The 24,087-nt window shown below is 42.1% G+C and overlaps 1 pseudogene; it reads left to right on the top strand.

Moving 5' to 3' along the window:
- LOC132126978 (amine oxidase [flavin-containing] A-like) overlaps positions 1-7,984 on the top strand; it is a 54,793-nt pseudogene extending 46,809 nt beyond the window's left edge.
- The last annotated feature ends 16,103 nt before the right edge of the window (positions 7,985-24,087 follow it).

The following is a 24,087-nucleotide window of genomic DNA, read 5'->3' as shown; positions in this document are numbered from 1 at the left end:
TTCATTTAGTTTTTTTTTACTCATTTAAGACAATAGCCTACTCGACAAAATGGGCATTTTGGCATAATTCTGTTTTATTGTACGCGAAGAGAACTCGATTCTGGCGCTTCTTTCAGACAAGGTCTGTCTCAATCACCTCCTAGTGCAGTAGTGAAGGCACTGATCATGGATTTGCCACATTCTTGTACACGATATAGCCTACTGATTCACCACCTAGTTTACTAGGAGCTGACTGAGACGCAACCAGGACATTATTAAGAGACAGCGGCTTCTCTTTCGTCTTGTCGCGCTGAATTTTGCATGAATAGGAGCGTGATCATAATATAACGCTAGACGGATAATATAAAAATATAATTCTGGGTTAATTGTTTTATATATATATATATATATATATATATATATATATATATATATATATATATATATAGAATAAATCGCCTGCGTTAAAGCGCTTATTTTGACAGCACTAATTAACTTAGTTCACGTTAGTCTACAGCCATGCTTAAAATGCAAAATCAGCAGATCTAACGTTACACCAAATAACACTTTAATTAATTTTATATGACAGTTAAATAATGACACTGGAAATAGACCTAGCTTGTGCATTGACAATTTTGCACTAGTAGCTAATCACCGACTCTCCTGCTAACAAGCTCACGCACTGATGCAACGCAAGAGTATGCTACAACAATTATGTAAACTAACTAAAGTACAAGTAATATTATACAAGTATACAAGTAATATTAACTTACCTCAACATGTTTGCGGAGGTTTGATGTAGAGTTTTTATAAGCTGCCAGTTCAGTCGACTTGGGCAAACACAGTTTACACTGCATGATAAAGCTGTCGCCTTTCTTGCACTTGAAGTCAAAGTGGTCGCTTAAATATGGCCAGGGGTTTGCTTCAAAAGAAGTTGATGGTATTTCGATTTCAGCTGGGTTTGCATCTGTTTTGTCCGTCTCCATCATTCTTGTTTAGCGCATTCGTTCTCCCGCTCATCAATCAATCAGTGCAGTAACGTTAGTTTCCTGGGCGCGATTTTTTTTCCTTTGCATTTTTTTCCCTTTGCATTTTTTTTTACTCAGTAACAGATATAATTTAAAATGTAGCGAAGTACAATACTTCAAACAAAAAATACTTAAGTAAAAGTAAAATTACAGATTTAAAAAAACACTTTAAAAAGTAGAAGTACACAAAAAAACTACTCAATTACAGTAACGCGAGTAAATGTAATTCGTTACTTTCCACCTCTGACTATTTGCCATATTTCTAGAGAGAAGAGTGGCGCCACCCCAGGAGGGATGAAGACCATCTCTTTTCAACAGGTCAGGTCTGCCCCAAAAGCTCGTCCAATTGTCTATGAAACCTATGTTATTCTGTGGGCACCACTTAGACATCCAGCCATTGAGTGATGACAATCTGCTATGCATCTCGTCACCACGGTAAGCAGGGAGGGGACCAGAGCATATTACAGTGTCTGACATTGTGCTTGCAAGTTCACACACCTCTTTAATGTTATTTTTAGTGATCTCCAAATGGCGAAGTCGAACATCATTAGCGCCGGCATGAATAACAATCTTACTGTATTTACGTTTAGCATTAGCCAGCACTTTTAAATTTCCCAAGATGTCAGGCGCTCTGGCTCCCGGTAAACATTTGACTATGGTGGCTGGTGTCTCTATATTCACGTTCCGTACAATAGAATCACCAATAACTAGAGCACTTTCATCAGGTTTCTCAGTGGGTGCATCACTGAGTGGGGAGAACCTGTTTAATGTTTTGATCGGAACAGAAGAGCGGTGTTTTGACCCACGACTACGCTGCCTCACCGTCACCCAGTTGCCCTGCTGCAGGGGCTCTGTTTCCGGAACCGAACAATGTATAGGAATCCCTGAGCTAGACGCATCCAAAGCCGTATCTAGAGCCCAATGGACCTTGGGATCACGATCGTGCCATACAATGACGTCAGCGTTATTCATTTAGAGGATATTTAATAAATAAATATGAAATTAGGGATGGGTATCGTTAAGGTTTTAACGGTATTACTACTCTTACCGATACTGCTTAACGGTCCGGTACTTTAACGGTATTCTTATCGGTACTTTGTGTTGTGTAACTTTGTGTTGTGTTAGGCAGTCGAAAACTTTGCATTTCTCTGTCTGCACATAATCCACTTTTGAAAGATGCTTTGACAGATTGCTTGCGTTTCCGCCCTTACATGCAAAAAAATGTGTTGCACTTATGACAACCAGCGTCTTCATCAACTCTAGTGAAGTATAACCACACTTTGGAACGTTTTGCTGTCTCCGCCATCGTCACTCTTTGTATTAAGCAGGAGTTTTCGTACTGTAAGGGGCCGTTCACATATCGCGTCTAAACACGCATGGAAAACGCTAGGCATGCCGCTTTCTGATTTTTTCCCCCCAAAGCCTTCGGGCACTTGCGCTCCTGAGGAGTCTGCCGTTGCTAAGCAACCATGACCTGCTCTCTCCATGAAGACGCGGAAATTTCAGCAATGGATAAATGGATTTGCAGCACTAAAAACTGCTCGCAGAAGCACTGCTACTAAATTAATTTAAAAATCCACATACAGCTATCAGCTGTTCCTTCATGCTGGCTGAGCTTTCAACATTGTTAAGGAAAAGGTGAGGAAGTTACATGACCTGCGATGCGCTTGCGGCATTCTGAAAAGTTGAGATGTTTTTAACTCGATGCGGTGCGGACGCGCCTGGAAAAAAACAGCTCGTCGTACCGCGTGCGCGTCGCTTCAATACCGCGCGCCTACATTTGAAATAACGAACTTGAGTGCGCAAAAGACGCGATATGTGTACGGGCCCTTATGCGTGTGTGTGCGCCGTGCTCGTTCTTGTTGTGTGTGTGTGTGACTGACAGACAGCCTCCGCGGCGTGCATGAGAGATCTCGCAGATTTCACAGACAAACGTCTTAATATGATCGCAAATTAGAAATGTTTGGTAAGATAAAATGTGCACGATAACATTATTAAGCAAATCTCTTCGCCATCGTCACTCTTTATTATTAAGCGGGAGTTTTCATACTGTTATGTCTGTGCGTGCGCCGCGCTCGTTGTGGTGTGTCTGTGTGTATGTGTGTGACTGACAGACAGCCTCCGCTGCACGCATGAGAGATCTCGCAGATCTCACAGACAAACGTCTTAATATGATCGCACATTAGAAATGTTTGGTGAGAGATAAAATGTGCACGATAACATTATTAAGCAAAAATACATAGTACATAAATTTTTTCCCCTCCAGTACCGAAAGCAGAACCGATACCGTCAGATCTTACTGATACTACGGTTCCCTATCATAGGTCACTTCGATGCTGCGGTGACGTCACCGGTATGGGAAACACCTTCGGTGTGATGAATGTCTGAAGCCCTATACCATCTCGCCAATCCTATTGGCCAATAGCGCTTGGCACCACCCTTACACATGCGCACGCATCATATACCTGGGTGCCGCGCGCCATTTCGCTCAGATTTCATTCTTTCAGGGAAGCGAATCATCTGTGACCTAGGAATCATCTCGCGTTCTCAGCGTTTTTTTCTACGAGCAGTGCTAACTCCTCTTCGCGGACACGATGAATTTTCGGAAGTGCAAAGAACCGTGTACCAGGTTCATCACAAAGGGTGACTCACATGACAGGTTCGTAGTATGCTTAGGTTTACATCATGCACAGGCGGCGCTTAGCGGCCTTTCTTCCTGTCCCCATTGTGATGGCCTGCGGCTCAGAGTACTGCGCTCGAGGGTGGATGTATTTTCTAATGTCGCCCCCGTGTCTAACCCCCGTCATATCACTTCTGCGACTGCCTAGGCACCGCACGAGGTGATAGCTTGGGGTGACACGTGCGACATGGATTTCGAGGACAGCGCAGTGCTGGAATTTTCTCCACGTTGCTCGCTCTCCCCTACCCTGGTGCAGGAAAAGAGTTTTATTGAGCCAGTCGTCTTCTCTAATGAGGATTTTCAACCCACACCGGAGGCATGTGATGCCATTTCCTTCGGTTGTGGACGTTATGATGACGACGTTTTATGCACCGCGGCCTCGGGGTCTGAGGACTTCGTGGCTGACACGAGCTCTCTCCCTCCTAGTGGACAGGAGAAGCGTGTTTCCCCGTCCTACAGCGAGCTGTTGGATGTGGTCTCTCGCGCGGTGAGTAAACTGGGGCTGGACTGGGAGGTTGAGAAGGCCGAGGCCCAACCTTCATCTAAGCTGTACTCGGCATGTATTACCAACGCTGCAGCTGCGGATTTCGCCACCATTTCGGATATGGAGAACCAGGGCTATGCGGCGATGCCTCCGGTGGAAGAGACTCTCGCCGAACACCTCGCACCTAATTCGGCCGCTGCATGGAAGTCTCGCCCCCTTCTTTCCTCTAAGGCATATCGAGTCACATCCAGCCTCGTTGGGAAATCCTACATGGCTGCTGGTCAAGCGGCTTCGCGGTTCAGGGGTCTGGCAAAAACGACCTGTTTATGACGGCTCACACAGCCGCCGCTTTTTCGCTAGCGACAGAGCCCGATGTTCATCCTGTTGGACTAATTCCTGTCGTGGACACGTTTCAGGATTATACACAACAAAACGCAACGACGTCTGCGCATGTACTCCCTCTGTGCACCAACGCCACGAGCTTTTCGTGCCTGGACATTTTAACGCATGTGATAGCGTTGGACGATGCGGAAATCTTGAGACTGCTAATGTTGTTTCAGGCCGTGTGGGAACGCTTGCCCGATATTTCTCAATGGGTGTTACACACAATTTGTCATGGATACACCATTCAGTTTCGAAAAGGCCCGCCTCCTTTCCGTGGAACTCTTCTCACGGCCGTGAAACTGATGGAAATAGCGGTGCTGCGACAGGAAGGGTCAACTCTGCTGAGCAAAGGGGCTATAGAGGAAGTACACCCCTCTCAGATGGAGTCAGGGTTTGACAGCCGCTATTTTGTGATACCCAAAAAAGACGGCGGGTTGCGGCCTATTCTGGATTTACGCCGTTTGAATCTTGCACTCAGGACGAGCAAATTCAAGATGTTAACGGTAAAGTCTATTTTGTCTCAGATTCAACCAAACCACTGTTTTTTTTCATGATCGATCTGAAGGATGCATATTTTCATATTCAGATAATCAAGAGACACAGGAAGTTCCTCAGATTCGCTTTGGAGGGCAAAGCATATCAGTACCGCATTCTTCCCTTTGGCTTAGCTCTGGCTCCCCGTAATTTTTCAAAATGCATGGACGCAGCTCTGGCCCCGTTGCGGCTCCAGGGCGTTTGCGTTTTGAATTACCTAGATGATTGGCTGGTGTTAGCACAATCGCAGACTCAAGCACACTCTCACCGGGACCTTGTGCTGAATCATTTACAAAGCCTGGGCTTGCGTATGAACCTCCAGAAAAGCGTTTTAATTCCCTCTCAAAGGTTAACCTTTCTGGGAATAGACTTGGACTCTCGCGCGATGACAGCAAAGCTATCTCTCCCGCGCACTCAGTCGATTGCGTCATGCGTGCGTCGCTTCAAAGCGGGTCGCACAGTGACAGTGGGCTTGTGCCTCAGACTTTTAGGTCTAATTGCAGCGGCATTCCCTGTAATCCATCTGGGATTACTTCACATGCGCCCTTTTCAGTGGTGGACGAAAAGACAGAACATTTCACCCCGTTGTCCTCTGCATCGGATGATCTCGGTGACACGGAGGTGTGTGATGTCAATAAAACTGTGGATGTCAACAGAATTTCTTCTAGCCAGAGTTCGGCTGGGGATTTGTGCTTTCCGGGAGACAGTCACGACGGATGCGTCTTTGACCGGTTGGGGAGCTGTTTGTCAAGGACGTCGGCCGTCATGTGCTGCTCAGGTCAGACAACACAACGGTTGTGTCATATCTGAATCATCAGGGAGGATTACGCTCTCGCCCCCTGTGCAGGCTGGCGAGACATATTCTTCTTTGGTCTCAGAACAAATTTCTGTCGATCCGAGCTGTTCATGTCCCCGGACGTTTGAACTTCGGAGCGGATCTGCTATCCAGACAGACTCTGGTGCAAGGGGAATGGAGATTACACCCCCAGACGGTGAACCTCTTATGGCAGATTTTTGGAGAAGCGAGAGTGGACTTATTCGCGTCGAGCATGACTACGCATTGCCCACTATGGTTCTCTCTGTGCCCTCCATCGCCCCTGGGCTTGGACGCGTTAGCTCACGGTTGGCCCAAGACCAGCTTGTATGTTTTTCCCCCGATTCGTTTAATTCCAGCGGTATTATCCAGAATACGGCTGGACAGAGTGGAACAGCTGCTGCTGGTAGCTCCACGGTGGCACACACAGCCGTGGTTTGCGGACCTGATCGGTCTGTTAGCGGGCTCTCCATGGGAGATTCCCCTCAGGCAGGATTTATTATCACAAGCACAGGGCATGATTTGGCACCCAAGGCCAGATCTATGGAGACTGTGGGCGTGGCCTCTGAACGGAGTGAGCTAGTATGTCCCGGTCTTTCTGTCGAAACCACCGAGACTATACTGAATTCTAGAGCTGCTTCCACGAGACGCTTATATGCTTTCAAGTGGAAACTGTTTATGACCTGGTGTGGAGTTCGTAATATGCAGTTTACTGCCCAGTGGCTTCAGTGCTGGAGTTCCCTTAGGACCGTTTTTCTGATGGAGTGACGCCGGCCACTCTAAAAGTTTACGTGGCAGCCATTTCAGCTTACCACGAATATATAGATGGTGCCTTAGTGGGCCGTCATCCGCTGGTTTCTCGTTTTGTGCAGGGTGCGCGACGGCTGAGGCCTTTCCGCCCCGTGCGAGTTCCTTCATGGGATTTATCTATTCGGGTTCAGGGTTCCATAGAAGTCTATCGGACTGCCCTGCTCATTAAAAAATGACGCCAAAGGGGTACCCAGTGCGTTAAAATGTGACGCCAAAGGGTCCTGACCAAGCATCCATATGTGACGAGTTGGGAGTGAACACGTGTTGTTTAAGAACATTCAACATTAACCAAGATGCCTACTTAAGACCATCAGGGTATTTCATGAAGAAAGGCTGCAGGGCTCTAATGATGAATAATTCCATGAATAATGAACAAGTCTTCATTAAATTAAATTATAAATAATTTCTACACCTTTTTATTCAGTTTGGACATGAACTGGAGGGAACATTTTAGTCTAATCCACACAAAATTCATTGAGGTGACCTTATTAAAAGAGAGAAATAGGAGGTTGCAGGGAGTTTATGATGATGTGAAGCTGCAGTAATATAAAAATACCCTGCTCATTGTAAAGAGAAACAAGAAGACTGTCTGCCAAATGTTGTCTGGCAGACATCGAAACGTTTTGTCAGTATCAATGCAAATAGCATCTGCATCTTAAATCTGCCTCTCTTGGGAAATCTTAATATTTCCCAGATAATTTTTTTAGCCCAAAATTAGAGTTCACTCTGACTTCTTGAAAATGTTAATTGTTGTGTTGTGTTTTCAGGACTGGGCAAAAGAGGAGTGGAGCAGAGGCTGTTCTGTGAATGTAATGATCCCTAGGATGCTAACGTATTACCACCCGAGTCTTCGAAATCCTTTCGGCAGGTAAACCAAACCAATGCACTGGCCAAATTCCCTTCAAGCCTCTTTCAAAGCTCCAGTGCCTAATTTCCTTCACATTCTCTGTCCAAGGAATAGTTCGCACAAAAATGAAAATTCTGTCATTATATGCTCACCATCATGCCATTTCAAACCCACTGGTATTTTTCTACAGAACACAAAAGGAGTTTTGCTCTTTCCCATACAATGGCTGTTCATAGAGTGACTATAGTGGTCAGGCTGTGAAAAAGCACCATAAAAGTAATCTGTTCGACTCCAAGCCTGTATTAAAGCTATTGAACGCCTTCTGAAGAATACAGAAAAAGTGTCATATAGATTACCTTTATGGTCTTGGAGTGAAAAAGTTGAAAAAAAAAAGAAAAAGAAATCCAGTTATTTTTGGGCAATAAAAGGGGCCCAGATATATTTTTGCTTCATCTTGGTTGTGATCAGGTCTTAGTCCTGTTTCATTTTTGTGGCACCAAAACACTACATAATTATATTATATTATATTATATTATATTATATTATATTATATTATATTATATTATATTATATTATATTATATTATATTATATTATATTATATTATATTATATTATATTATATTATATTATATTATATTATATTATATTATATTATATTATTATATTATATTATATTTATTATATTATATTTATTATATTATATTATATTATATTATATTATATTATATTATATTATATTATATTATATTATATTAAACAGTTGTCCAGGCACCAAAAACATTGTAACAACATATTTGATAACAACGTCAACAATTATTATTATTATTATAATTATTAACCACTAATATTAATAATGACACTATTCAAGGCACAATATAATTTTTTTATAGTATTAGAAAATTTAATACTACTACTGTGTATTATTAATAATAAACACTGTTATTAATAATAACAACAGTAGTCCAGGCACCAAAATATTCAGTAAAATATACTATATAAATTGTGATTAATAATAATAATAATTCTATAATAATATTAATAATATTAATAATAACAACAGTAGTCCAGACACCAAAACAGGACATGCGTCTATATATCGTCCTAATGCATGGTGATGAGTAGAGTTTGAGTGGAAAAAGAGTCCAAGGATCACAGCTGGAGAACTGCAGAAAATAGTTTTGGGGTCAGAAGGCCTAGAAAAAAAAGAAAGAAAAAAAAAACCTCCCTGTTTGGGAGGGTTTCAGGAAAGAAATCCTCGTGCACACGAGGATAGGAAAGTATAAGTAAAATATACTGCTGGATCTTTAACGTTGTGGGCCTATTTTTCTGTCGGAGATTCTGGATATCTTGTTGAGATACATGACATAATAATACTGTACTAATGGATACAAATTTTAAAACTGACTGTCCATGCTAGAAATCTTATAATGGGCCATGGCTGGATCTTCCAACAGGACAATGGGTCACTGAGAACAAAACCAAGCTTCTGCCCTGGCCAACCCAGTTCCATGAGCTGAACCCTATAGAAAATGAGTGGGGCGAACTGAAGAGAAGAAGCACCAACATGGAGCTGGAAATCTGAAGGGTCTGGAGTGATTCTGGATGAAGGAATGGTTTCTGATCTCCTGTCAGATGTTCTCTAAACTCTTCAGGCAAGACTCAAGAGCTGTTCTCTTGGCAAAAGGAGGTTGCAAAGAGTATTGGATAAAATGGTATGATTAATTGTGACCAATTTGTGTTAGATTAATACAAAAATAAATAAATAAATAACTATAAAAAATAAATTCATACTGACATCTATCTCCCATTTTATTGTTTATATTCTTATTCTCCAATGAAAGGTTAGATTTTAGTAATTTTTTTTAAATAAAATATCTAAAGGACTGATGATACAGATTATTTTTTACAGCCTTCTTTGATCATATTTACCAAGGGTATGAATAATTTTTAGCACAACTGTGTATATATAAAATAAAATATTGATAATAATATATAACAGCATATAAGTTTGGAATGACATGAATAAGAGTAAATGTAAATTTTTGAGTAAACCATTGCGGTTTACCTACATTCATATTTACCATGTATATACATTAGGAAGTACAGTAAAGTATCTAATTAATTACCATGTACGGTCACTACCTGTAAGTACCCATACTTGTCTGTATGTACAAAATAATTACTTTGCATGACTAGATGTCAAAAGGACAGCACTCTCTGGGGAAAACATCGCAAGAGCTATTTGAAATGGCCCGGTTAAGCGAATGACAGGGCTGAACTAATGCTCGCCCAAGGAGAACATACAGAAAGAGAGTAAGCGAGAGCGTGCGCTGACTAGAGTGCAGGGGAAATTTCCATAATAGAATTAAATCCATAAGCAAAGGAATGAGTTCATCATATAAAGGTGGCTGAGGCATGTACAGACTTCCCATTTTGTCTGATACCTGTGCGGCCGATGAGCCGTTTCCTGAAGGAGGGCTGTAATCTGTCCTTGACCCACTTTGAAACAGACGAGATCTTGAAGCTCTTGATCTTTGGGATGCTACAAGACTCTTTCATGCATTAAATCTCAATCCATTCTTCCTCACTGTAGCTTCTGAAAATTTAAATGATTTCTATTAGATGTGAATAATTAAAAGGTCTAAGCATTAAATAATGACTGGTCCACTAGCACAGAGTTCTGAAGCATCCCAGTCAAGATGTCTCGAGAGAGTTCTGTAGTACACTGTAATACATAAAAAGGTTCTGTAAAATTATAATACTTTAAAATTAGGGCTGTCAATTTAACATTAATTTAATGTGTTCTGCTCTGTGAGCAAATTTTATGAAGAAATACATCTTTCACAGCTGTTAAAACTGTATCTGTCTTCTGTTAAATTTTTAGTTTTAGTTACTACTTTATTTAAGGTAATAAATGCTTTTTATGATTTGAGTTTTAGTTAACTATAATAACCCTGGAGCGAGTAATGTTATGACAAGGTGGTTCTTGGATGTACTGATTTTGTTTTAAAGTGATACTGGGCCTGAAAAGTTAAAAAAACTGTAGGACTACACTCTAAGATATTATGCTGGCTTCTTTTGATGCAGTACTTCCAAAGTTAGAAGAGCATATCTTGCCTGCCATAGATGGTGGAATAGAAAACAAACTGCTTTTATGTCTTAGTGATTCACACTGACAAAGAGCATAGGTGAAAAGCACTGTGGGTAAAGGATATCCCTCAGGGTTTCGTGAACAACTAAGTCCACGCATCCATAATGCATGAAGACTAAACTGCGTGGTGGATGGGAAACAGCCTTGCATGGGAAATATGTTGCTGAATGCAGCGATAAGCATTTTTGAAAACCCAATTTAAAGTTATTTCTGTTAAATTCACAGCAGACATGAATGTACAAAGTAGATGAGGGAAACTAGGGTGCCTGGTGTATTCAAAGCATTACCAATACTGCGTGGAATGGTGCATACTTACCTAAAGATTCATGAATGCTATTAGCACAAACTAATATAACCATTATTCATTTTTGATAGGCATCAACCATGAAGTCTTTATTTTACCAGTCACCTTGACATTTTCCACATTCCGGGTCTTAGTACTCCTGGGTCATAGTGGTTTTAAAGTATATAGGAAGTTGCAATACTTGATTAAACACTTAAAACATGATTCATTTTGTAATTGTCTTGTCTCTTAATTGTCTTAATTGTAACAAGCTGCCTCCACACTGGCCGTGGGACTGTGCTATAGATCTGCTGCCGGGTGAACCAGTGCCTAGGGGACGGATCTATCCCCTATCCGTTCCCGAGGAGAAGGCCATGGAGGAGTACATCAGGGAGGCGCTGGCTCAAGGATACATCCGCCCATCTACCTCCCCTGCTGCTTCGAGTTTCTTCTTCGTGGCCAAGAAGGATGGAGGTTTACGGCCTTGTATTGATTATAGAGCCCTTAACAAGATAACACAGAAGTTTCGTTATCCTCTTCCCCTCATCCCAGCTGCCCTAGAACATCTCCGTGGTGCCACTGTGTTCTCCAAGTTGGACCTCCACAGCGCGTATAACCTCATCCGGATACGCCGTGGGACTGTGCTATAGATCTGCTGCTGGGTGAACCAGTGCCTAGGGGACGGATCTATCACCTATCCGTTCCCGAGGAGAAGGCCATGGAGGAGTACATCAGGGAGGCGCTGGCTCAAGGATACATCCGCCCATCTACCTCCCCTGCTGCTTCGAGTTTCTTCTTCGTGGCCAAGAAGGATGGAGGTTTACGGCCTTGTATTTATTATAGAGCCCTTAACAAGATAACACAGAAGTTTCGTTATCCTCGTCCCAGCTGCCCTAGAACATCTCCGTGGTGCCACTGTGTTCTCCAAGTTGGACCTCCACAGTGCGTATAACCTCATCCGGATACGCTAGGGGGACGAGTGGAAGACCGCCTTCATCACCCCTACTGGTCACTACGAGTACTGTGTTATGCCGTATGGGCTAGTAAACGCCCCCTCCGTATTCCAGGACTTCATGCATGAGGTGCTCCGGGAGTTCCTCCATCAGTTCGTCCTAGTCTACATCGATGACATCTTGATATACTCCCGGAGCCAGGCTGAACATCAACGCCACGTTGCGGAGGTCTTGCAATGCAGGAGGGATTTCCAGCTCTACCTAAAAGCAGAGAAGTGTTCATTCCACCAACACTCAATGCAGTTCCTTGGTTATACCATCGACCGCAGTGGCATCCGGATGGACGAGGGGAAGGTAAGCGCCGTCTGGGATTGGCCCATTCCTACCACCATAAAGGAACTGCAGCGATTCCTTGGCTTCGCAAACTTTTATAGACGATTCATTCAGAATTTTAGTACTCTCACCAGTCCTCTAACCAACCTCCTTCGTCAGAAGCCCAAGTCCCTGTCATGGACTCCTGCCGCCACCGAAGCCTTCCAGGCCTTGAAGCTGGCCTTTACGACCGCCCCACTCCTCGTACATCCAAACCCCGATCTGCCATTCGTCGTGGAGGTGGACGCCTCTACCACCGGAGTGGGTGCGGTCCTGTCCCAGCAGCAGGGGACGCCCAGCCGCCTCCATCCTTGTGCCTTCTTCTCCAGGAAGCTCAACCCGGCGGAGGTTAACTACGACATTGGTAACAGGGAGCTACTTGCCATCAAGCTTGCCCTGGAGGAGTGGAGACATTGGCTGGAGGGAGCCAAACATCATTTTCAAGTTCTCACTGACCATAAAAATCTGGAATACCTTAGAGCAGCCAAGAGACTCAACCCTAGACAAGCCCGCTGGGCGCTATTCTTCACCCGCTTCCAGTTCTCCATCACCTACCGCCCTGGAGCAAAGAATGTTAAGGCCGATGCTCTGTCCAGATGTTACTCACCCGAAGAGAGATCTGAGAACCCCGAACCCATCCTCCTGGACAAGGTCATAGTCGCTCCTATCACCTGGTCTGCAGAGACCCTACCTCCAGCCGAAGCTCCTAACAACACTCCGCCGGGTTGCCCACGAGGACACCAGTACATCCCTAGGACACGTCGCACTCCACTCATCCACTCCACCCATACATCACTTGGCACTGGTCACCCGGGGGTCAATGAAACCCTCTCGTTGCTACGGGAATGCTTCTGGTGGCCCAACATGGCCTCGGATGTCAGAAGGTACGTGAGTGTATGTAACAGCTGCGCCATGTCCAAGAGTCCTTGCCATCTACCATCTGGCAAACTCCATCCTCTGCCCGTTCCCAATCGCCCATGGTCACACCTAGGAGTGGATTTCATGACAGACCTTCCACCCTCTGACAACAACACATGTATTCTGATTATTGTGGATAGATTTTCTAAAGCTTGTCATTTTCTTCCTCTGAAGGGTCTCCCCACTGCCATGGAAACGGCAGAACTGATGTTTAACCATGTCTTCAGGTACTTCGGCATTCCAGAGGACATAGTGTCGGATCGGGGCCCCCAGTTCATCTCCCGGGTATGGAAAGCATTTCACTCCCTCCTAGGTGTGGCCATCAGCCTGTCCTCCGGCTAGCACCCACAGTCCAACGGGCAGACTGAAAGAAAGGTCCAGGAGATCGGACGCTTCCTCCGTACCTTCTGTCACGGCCACCAGAACTCCTGGAACCAATTCCTGGGGTGGGCCGAGTACGCACAGAACTCCCTCCGTCAACCCACCACCGGACTCACACCCTTCCAGTGCGTACTCGGCTACCAGCCACCTCTATTCCCCTGGTCAGGAGAGCCCTCTGATGTTCCCGCGGTCGACTATTGGTTCCGGGAGAGCGAGAGGGTCTGGGACGCGGCCCATCACCAACTGCAACGGGCACTCCGTAGACGCAGGACGGCGGCCGACCTTCGCCGTTCCGAGGCTCCCCAATATCAACCCGGTCAGAAGGTCTGGCTGTCTACCCGGGACATCCGCCTGCGTCTACCCTGCTGCAAGCTCAGTCCCAGGTTCATTGGCCCATTCACAATCACCCAGCAGATCAATCCGGTCACCTACAAACTTCAACTTCCCCCTGAGTACCGGATTCACCCCACTTTCCACGTCTCACTCTTGAAACCTCACCATCCTTCTGTTCTTCCCTCCACAGAACCTGGCGAGACGGATGCCCCCCCTCCTCTCCTCCTAGATGATGGCGTAGCCTACTCGGTCAAGGACATCCTGGACTCCCGGCGGCGTGGTGGGAAGCTGGAGTACTTAGTGGACTGGGAAGGATATGGTCCAGAGGAACGCTCCTGGGTCCCACGCAATGACATCTTGGATCCTGCCTTACTGGAAACCTTCCACTCCAGACACCCCAACCGACCAGCTCCCAGGGGAAGAGGATGCCCACCACGACGTCGGGGTCCCCGGCCCTCAGGAGCGGGCCCTGGGGAGGGGGGTACTGTCACAAACACGCCAGGTTCCACCTCCACACAATCACGGCGCACACCCTCACCTGAGTTCTAACCATCACCACCTGATCCTCATCACCAGTCATCCACCACAGCACCATAAAAACCACACACACGCACCCAGTCATTGTCCGGTCACGTTCGCGACAAGATCATTCCTGTGCGCTAACTATTAGGACTAACTCCTCTTTACCTTCTCTCCAAGGATAACCTCCGAAGACTCTTCTTCCATCTTCTCTCCAAGGATTGCCTCCAAGATCCTCCAAACCCCTACGGTGCGTGTGTGTGGTCACTACCTTCCCGGCACGGATCCCAACACCCATCCACTCCTCACTTCCCGCTCCTCTGCTTGTGTCTATTCAATAAATACCATCTTCATCTGTTACTCCTCTGTCTCCGAATGATCCGTAACAGTGTGTTACAGTATTTGTAATTAATGCTAAATAATAGAGCATAATATTGATTTATATGTTATCGCAAAATAAAGCACTTAATCCATATAATGTTTTTGATTTTACACAAAAAATTTAATAATTGTGCATCGATAATAGCTTGCAGTGTCATTTTTTTCTTATACTTTCATCAGCGCTATGTTTACAACAAAATAGTGAGTCATGCCTTATCTTTATTATCTTAAAAAACATCAAAAAACTATTGACAAAGATTCTCTTAATTGAACAATAATTAAGAGCTATTAACACTGCTCATTTTAATTCTGTAATGTGACGTTTTTCTGAGTGAAACAAAATATTTAATTAACACCACCCTGAATAGAGACAGTTTCATTAACAGTGTTTCATGGGAGTGGATGGAGCTTTTATTATGATTCTCTGATTGGTGGAGATTTTTTCAGAATCATGGTTAAAGCAGTTCCCTTTCGAACTACATCCTTTAGGGGTCACAATGGGGAATGCGTGACCCATGTCTGATGCATACACTGAAAAACATTTATGGTATAAATAGGCACCGGCAGAACACATCAGCCTGTTCTTTGTCTTCATTGACTGTTTTGTTTGAAGCGTACAGCGTTTAGGAGTGCATGTTTTTCAGCAGAGGCTTTGCTCTGATACCTGCAGTATGGCTCACGTGCTGTGGGTGTGTGTGTGTGTAGTGAAGAGCAAAGTGCGTTCAGAGTTGGATGCACTCTACTGTGCTCATTGTGATGTATTCGTGGGACTTCTGAGGGGGATAGCAGTATTTCACCATTTACCCAAGTTTGTAGACCGCGTTTGAATGAGTGCGTTCGCTTCTCGTGGGAATAGTGATGCATTCACGGCAGCAGTTTCACGCATTCCACAAATTCCAGCATACTAGTTATGCCAACATTGAGGGGATGCGTGAGAATGGTTATGAGAAGATGCCACCTGTTGAAGAGATGCTGCCCTGCTATCTCTCGATGGGGGATTCTCTTAAGATGTATTCTCTTAAGATGTAAGCCTTTTAGGATACATCTTGCCTTTCAAACTTTTCAATACCTTTGTCGAGACAGTGTTTGAATAGTTCAGGGAGGCGAAGGTGTACTCGGTGCCCTTCAAATCCTTCATTCCGCGAAGGTCCAGGTCTGAGCCCATACAAACCCAGGGGTCCTGGCCTGTCTCGATCTGAGAATCAGAAACGGGCACAGAAGGCTAGTGTCATTTTCCATGCCCCTCCCCTGCCTGCAGGTAGGGGTAGGAGGAATCGCGGGTCAAAAGGAGGTAGGCAAGATAAGAGATGTGATCCAGACAAGTCTAAGTCGACCTGAGGGACTTCCTCACCAGGAAATCTCCTCTTGCTGAAGCATCGAGTGGGAATTATAGGTGGCATTTGCGAGAACCTTTTTGTGTAATGCTGTCTCAGGCAGTGCTCCCCTTGCCTTAGATGGTTGTATTTGAGCTTGCCTCTCTCATTTGGTTCAGTACCTCTGGGTATCTGTGAACAGATTTTTGGGAGGCTTTAAGTACACACGCTAAGCTCTTTGTACTTTCTGAAATCCACATGGTGGTAAGTGTGCATGTTGAACACTTCATACTTTCTAAAATCCACATAAGTGGTAAGTTTGCATGCTGAGCACTTTGCACAATTTCTAAAATCCACATAAGTGCTAAGTGTGCATGCAACACTGAGCACTTTCTGAAATCCTGTATGCTAAGGGTTAAGCGTTTTAGCTTCATTCCCTTTCTTTGAGTTGGTTAGACCCCAGTACCTTGGGCTCCACTCAACCAGTGTGTCTATTAACACTCTTTGAAGCATTGCTCCCCTCAGCATTGAGGGTTATTTTGAGCATGGTGCTTCCTTTCGGGTGCTCAAGTTCTCTACCCTTCTGAGGGGTTAAATTACTCGCTCTGTGGGCTATTCTCGTGGTAGTTTAGCAGTGCTCCCCTTTATCAAAAAAGGTTGCCTATGAGTGTGCTAAACTTTTCTGAATTCGGAGTTCTCCTCTCACGTGAAAGTTGAGTTCTCTGTTTTTCCAGAGCACCTGGCTTTGGCTAGCTTGCAGTATGCTAACTTTTCAGATTCCTACGATCATGTTGTAGATTAAGCCCCCTTTCTCATTGAGAGCTGGGTTTATGCTCCCTCAGCTAGGTAACCTACTGCTAGCTGTTCCAGCATTGGAACATGCGGTAGGTCGAGCTCCCCTCTCATCTGAGCTAGATATTTAATGTTAGCCGCTCCAGCATTATACCATAGATCGCTTTGATGACTCTCAAACATATTGGTTCTGGGACGTACCACTCCATCTATGAGCTACACTTTTGGAATGCCACAAGAGCCTCTTGAGAATGTGTCCTAAAAATCCATGTTATGGTCAGTGTGCACATGTAGTCTTTGCGCGCTTTCTAAAATCCAGACTGTGGTAAGTTTGCACGCTAGTACTCTGCCCTTTCTTGAGCTGATAAGCCCCGTTCATCTTGGATGCCACTCCACCTATGTATCCTCAGGATACCTGTTTAAACAGGGTGTTGCTACTAGGGATCTGTTGAGACAGTTCCTTCAGCAAGCTTATGCGAGAGCAAGTGGTAGTGCCCATGTCACCATGGTTCTGGCCTGCACTCCCCTCAGCATGGTGGCGTGGGTATACCATTCCCCATAGCGTCTCCTAGAGGACACTGCATCCTCTAGCTTCCTGCCATGCTTTGGACACAAGCTTCAGATGAAGAAGTGGATGATGTGTTCTCCCGACGCCTATTTATACTTGCACTGGTAGTGATGCCATGGGCTGTCGCCGGCCAACGTGTTGTTGGTGTTTTTCAATGTATGCTTCAGACACTGGTCACAATGAGGCATTCCCCATAGTGAACCCTAGAGGATGCAGTGTATGTTCCCTACTCAGGGAACCATGGTTACGTAAGTAATCGGAGACATTTTTCAGCAAGAATCCCACTGTTAAAGACAATTAAATAAAAAAAGCTTTAGTGGGCTGACGGCTTCAACAAAAACATTGATTAACAACCTCGTAGCTCTCAATAGGTCTGTCTTTAATGACTTAGAAGATATCTTTAAAAATCAGTTCCCCTGTGGGCAAAATAAATGAATGGGATTTTCACTTCCGGGACCTGACTGTTGTACTCAATAGAGCCAGATGGTTAAAAGAAAAAAAGTGTTTAAGATGTGCAGCAACCTAAACTGTTGACTTTAAGCACAAATAATTTCAAATCAGCTTAAACTAGAACATCAGTCAAATTATCTTATTATATTGTGAAATTTCCATATTTGATCTTTTAAGCTGCTTTTGGTGCCCCACCATATAATTATGATGTTCTTATGTGAAGGGAATATGAAACATCAAAGCACAGAACTGAAGCAAACACCGTGAGCTATAAAAGTTATTGTCATGCACAGTAAGTGCTCTCTCTGTCAGCCCCATGGAAATGTCAATTGGTTTCAGTGCTTAAGTAGAATAAAGCACGCTAGACATGCAACAAGTTTGTCAAGTCTGTTTTAAATGTGTGTAATTGCTCTTGTTGCATGCAGACAAAAAAAAAATAATAAAAAATAAGAAAGTGAGGGGTTTAAATATAGACAAAGCCAGATCTGAAAGAAACTTTGAGAAAATCTTGCCACTGCGACTTTGAAATAAAGTCATCCGTACAGCATAGCAGATCAAACACTCGCGGACACACGTGTGGCCGCCCACACATGCACGAGAGATGGATGAGCCGTTCATACCGCACGAACGTCCCTGTGAAAGTGATTTAATCGCTAGTGCTTGATTACACAGATGATAGAAAAAGCTCAAGCTCAGATGCTCTCCAAGGAGCGATTTAACTCCTCCGGCGGCCCCTAACCAAGCATTATTTGTCTTCGTTATCGCCGCTTCGCGGGGGATCAACTCTTCATTTTCCCTGCTTGCACGCCCACCCCATCAAGATCAATCCCTAGCCTGTCCGACATGTTTTTGTAAGCATCCAATTTATGGGCTCCACAGCCAGCACTTCCTCCGCTTGCTCTGGCCAGAAGCCATGGGAAAGATGAGTCTCTTGTGATTGTGAATCTGATTTTCCATTCCATTTGCTAAATTACCTCCACGTCCGGCCACAAGTCTTCATTTAGAGCCATTCCGCCGTGTGGATTGGCTATTATTTTGGACATCCCACAAGCAGCTGCGTGCATCTCAAAGGATCCACCGCCTAAATATTTCATAATGTAACAACTTGTCCCAGTTTTTGGCAGATCGCCCTAGCCGGTTTGCAGTTTGAAGATGTCTAATTCAAAGCAGAGCACCAACTTCAGATTAGGTGTATCCTTGCCAAGACTGAAGGTGGCCCCTGAGGAGAATCGTAGGGTCATTTGGCCTCTTCTTTTGGGATAATATGTGTTGCACCACACTGTGGTTTGTAGTATTCATAATGACAGGCTTATGAATGTCTGGGGGGGTTAAACTCAAGCATGCACACAAGAGAAATCACAGACACTTTCTGACATGTGGGGAAAAAAATGAGTCAATCACCTACAGTGATGTATGTTTTTGTTGAATTCATTTTATTTTAGATTTCATGCAATGTAATGAAATGAATGTAGTAAAAATATTTATATTCAACCAGTAAATTGATGTTCCATCAAAAAAGATTTGGTAGTTTGAATGTAAATATTTTTAATTAATATTGCATAAAGGCCTGTTGTCACATTCCATACAATTCTATCTTTTTACAAAGTTTAAATCACTCAGGACTCTTCAAATAACTTTATCATCATATTTTTTGTGATGCCAAAGACCCATAGAAAAGACAGCTCACAAAGCTGGTTTTCAAAAGACAGCCTATATTCGTATTTCTTTTTTGACTAGCCTTGCAAACCCTCTTCCACTGACAAGGAGCCGATGGCCGATCTGGAAACACTCCATGCATTTTAACTGCAGAAAGAAGCAGCAATGCCTAAAACCTGCTGGTCTTGCAGCAGGAATCCATAAAGTGGGGACACAAAGTTGTCAAAGAACCCAACTTAGCAAGACTAATCAAAAAGAACAGAAGATCAGACAAAACTAAACAGACTGTATATACAGTCTAAACGCCTGATGCAACATGTTCAGTTGAAGGATGTCTGATTTATAAACACTACTGTTTAAAATGTTGGGGTGGTTAAAATGTTTTTGAAATACATTTCTTATGCTCACTCAAGACTGCATTTGATTAAAAACACTTTAAAACAGTAATATGAAATATTTTTTACACTTTAAAACCAGATGAATAAAATTTGCAAACAAACTTTGAAGTTGGCTTGAAAAAGCCTTGACTGAAATGTTTAGGCAGTTTTAAAAAACTTTGAAAGAGTAGATAGATTAGATAGATCTTGATAGAATGCCGCTAGCAAGATTAGCATGTGGTTAACATTTTACTTACATGTGTCCAGCATGATTAGCATGTTGCTAACATGGTTAGCATATTTCAAGCCTATTCTATCATGTTTTTAGCATGATCAGCATGCATGTGTCTAGTATGTTTTGCATAATTACCATACTGTAGGTGCATCCCAAATCCCATAGTTATGCACTATTCTATGACATTTTGTAGTATAAATATTACAAGTAGTGTGTTCAGACAGAAAATTTCAAAAAGAAAAAGTGCACTTTAATTGCCCGGATGATGAACCTCAATACCCGAAAAAATGTAGTGTGGAATGTTGAACAATTCATGCACTCAACTTTCACAGCTTTAATTACATCGCAAAGGGGGAGGGGATTTCAGACTCTGATTATTAATGACAGAATAACCGTATAAAATTATTACCCTACATGGTTGAGTGCATAGTGCATAAGTACATAGTGTATAGTGTCTCGTTTGGGATGCATTTCTTGTTTTTAGCATGATTAACAAGTTGCACATTGTTACTTTGTGCGCATTGTGACTGGAGGGAATACCCATAAGCCCTTTCTCTTGAATAATTTTTAAATCAATAATTACATGTAAGCTCAATAAAAACACAGGGATTGGGATATGTAAATCGTTTAGAATTATTAAAGGCTTTGAGCTCTATTTAATATTGTTATGTATGTTTACTTATTAAGTAAAGAAGGGTCCCACTTTATATTAAGTGGCCTTAACTACTATGTACAATGTACTTATTGTGTTGATATTGTGTTGCAATATAATTTTGCTGCTATAGGTGGGATACGGGTAAGGTTAGGGACAGGTTTGTTGGTATTGGCAGGTTTAAAGGAACACTCCACTTTTTTGAAAATAGGCTCATTTTCCAATTCCCCTAGAGTGAAACAGTTGAGTTAAACCATTTTCGAATCCATTCAGCCAATCTTCGGCTCTGGCGGTAGCACTTTTAGCTTAGCTTAGCATAGATAATTGAATATGATTAGACCGTTTGCATCTCGCTCAAAAATGACCAAAGAGTTTCAATATTTTCCTATTTAAAACTTGACTTTTCTGTAGTTACATTGTGTACTAAAACCAACGGAAAATTAAAAAATGCGATTTTCTATGCTTATATGGCTAGGAACTATACTCTCATTCTGGCAGTATAGTTCCTAGCCATATCAGCCTAGAAAATGGCAACTTTTCATTTTCCGTTGATCTTAGTAAACTCTATGGTAGTTTTTGAGCGAGATGCCAATGGTTTAATCATATTCGATTATCTATGCTAAGTGTAGGGGAGTAGGGAAATGAGCCTATTTTCAAAAAAAGTGGAGTGTTCCTTTAAAGGGGGGGTTAAAGTGTAAGGGATGGGTCAACATTGTAATTATTAATGTAATTAAATTAATTAATTACATGTGTGATTAAATGCAGGTATTTTTAAAATTTAAGTAAAAATTTAAAAACATGTATTTACACGATAAGTGCATTGTACAAAATGAGTAATTTAAATGTAATTACATGGTAGTTAAGGCCACTTAATATAAAGTGGGACCGGAGTCATAGCAGGATGAAACAACATGAGGGTGAGCAAATGATCACACAACCTTTATTACAGGGAATTTAAACATTTAATCTCATTGTGATATTAGCGAGAGCTCATCTTTTCCCCATGTTAAAGGAATAGCTCATCCAAAATTTAAACTTTGCTTAAATGATAATAGATCATCTTACAGATCATCTTCATGTCTTGTCAAGTGAAAAGCTGAATGTTTTTATAAACAATCTATTAAGACATTTTAACTTCAAATAGTTTCTTCAGGCTTAAATACATCTCATAGATATATCTATAATATTGCTTTCGCCAGTGAAAAAAGTTGTCTCATCTCAATAAGGAGAGAAATATGCACAGACCAAGAATCGTTTACAATCAAAAACAGTCCAAAACAAATATAAACACACATTGTGATATTTTATCAGCTGTTTCACTGCCACTGGAGATGATCTACTGGTGAACAAGTGATGTACTGTAATGCTAAATTTTCCCAAATCTATTCCTATAAAGAAACAAATTAATTTATATATTGGATGACCTGAGGGTGAGCAAATTTACATCTGATTTGAATTTTGGGCTGAACTGTTCCTTTAAACACTGCAACTTTATCTGATGGATTATTATTAATTAATAGGTTTTTGGTCTTTTTTAGCCATATCTTGTACTGTATGGGTGAACTTGGCAGTCTAGATCATCTATGCTTCTAATTAGCTATGTTTTCTGGAAAGGCGATTTCTGTCTGGATGTTATGTAGGTTTTTCCAGCCTTTTGTTCCCTGGAGAGAGTACAACCATGTGCTGCTAAAGATCAAGAATGGGGCAGTTTTCTTTCCTACTAGATATATTCCCTTGAGGCCTAATCTTTGCCAGCAGTACTGTCACTTGACACCCACATCAATCCGAGATCATCTGTCAATCATCTGTGATGCAATCACACTTTTTCAATGATACTCTGAAATCTCATCCATCCATAATGAAGAGTATTTTTAAACTATGACATGATAATGTCTGTCTATTCCTGTACCTATGGAATGAAAAAAAAGCATTTTTATCACACAGTGGATTTTAGTCTTTTATAAGCATCAACTAAAATGTACTTGAAACCGCAAATTAACACATATACAGTGGTTCCATGTAAAATATATGAATGCCTATGCATTATAAAAGTAAATATCAAACAAAATAAAATATTACCTATTGTTTTCTATTGTCTTCTATTGTATGGACAAATATTACAATGGCTATTATATTATAGGTAACTGAAACCTTCCCTTTTTGTGTAACAAAATGAATACATATTTTTTTATTTTTATGATTACGTCAAAAACAACAATCACTGAATATTCTAATGCTGCAATTATTTTGTTTCCATCCATATGCAGTAACTTAAGCAACTTACATTTTACAGACTTGCTTGTTGTAAGTTTTGCGTCACCAGAGAAAGATGCTGATGCTGTCAAAGCAGCCAAACAACACAGCAGTGGTGTTCCTGTAAAAAAACAAAAACAAACAAACAAACAAACAAAAACAATTCAGTGCTTTTAATGACTCAGTTGCGTGAATGATTCAATGACTTGAATATAAGAACATTTACCTACTACTTTCCTTCATAACTGAATGAGCATTTTAAACAAATCAGTTCATTAAATGCTAAAATGACTTACTCATAGTGGTGCATCAGTGTAACCTGGAAAACAAGTACAAACACAAGTCCAGAAAGAAACACAAACAAGTGAAGAGATACAAACAGTGAAATGTCCCAGTGCTACTGGACTGGAACCAACTGTTGTATAATTACTAATAAAATATGAAACAATACTGTAGAATCAGTTTGAACAAAACATTGCTTGTCAAAAAAATAAATAAAATAAAATATCTGGCAGTAACCCAGCTATTGTACAGTACATCTTAGTAGTACCTTTTCAGGGCCATTTACAGAAAACATGTTTTTGCACATAAATTCAAGACATGGCACAGAAATGGGAAAACAATAGTTAGAAAATGTAATCAATGCGTTTTAAAAAAAGCACTTTTTGAATTACTGCCATGTGCAAGATGCTATATAAGATGTGCACAATGTCACATCTGCATGTTTACATAGAAAAACAATGAAAAACCAGTGCATTGAGATCTCAGAGCATCTCACAATTCAATTCAGATGTATATATATATATATATATATATACTGTATGTGTTTGCAACTTCTAACAATTTTATTTAAAAAAAACACAAAATCATTGTTTGTAATTGTGACCCTTTTTTATATATATATAGTTTATATATTTGAATTCTGAGAAAATTGTAAGA

Source organism: Carassius carassius, chromosome 45, assembly GCF_963082965.1.
Source record: "Carassius carassius chromosome 45, fCarCar2.1, whole genome shotgun sequence".
In the NCBI taxonomy this organism is placed as follows: domain Eukaryota; kingdom Metazoa; phylum Chordata; class Actinopteri; order Cypriniformes; family Cyprinidae; genus Carassius; species Carassius carassius.
This window is presented reverse-complemented; position numbering and strand designations above follow the sequence as displayed.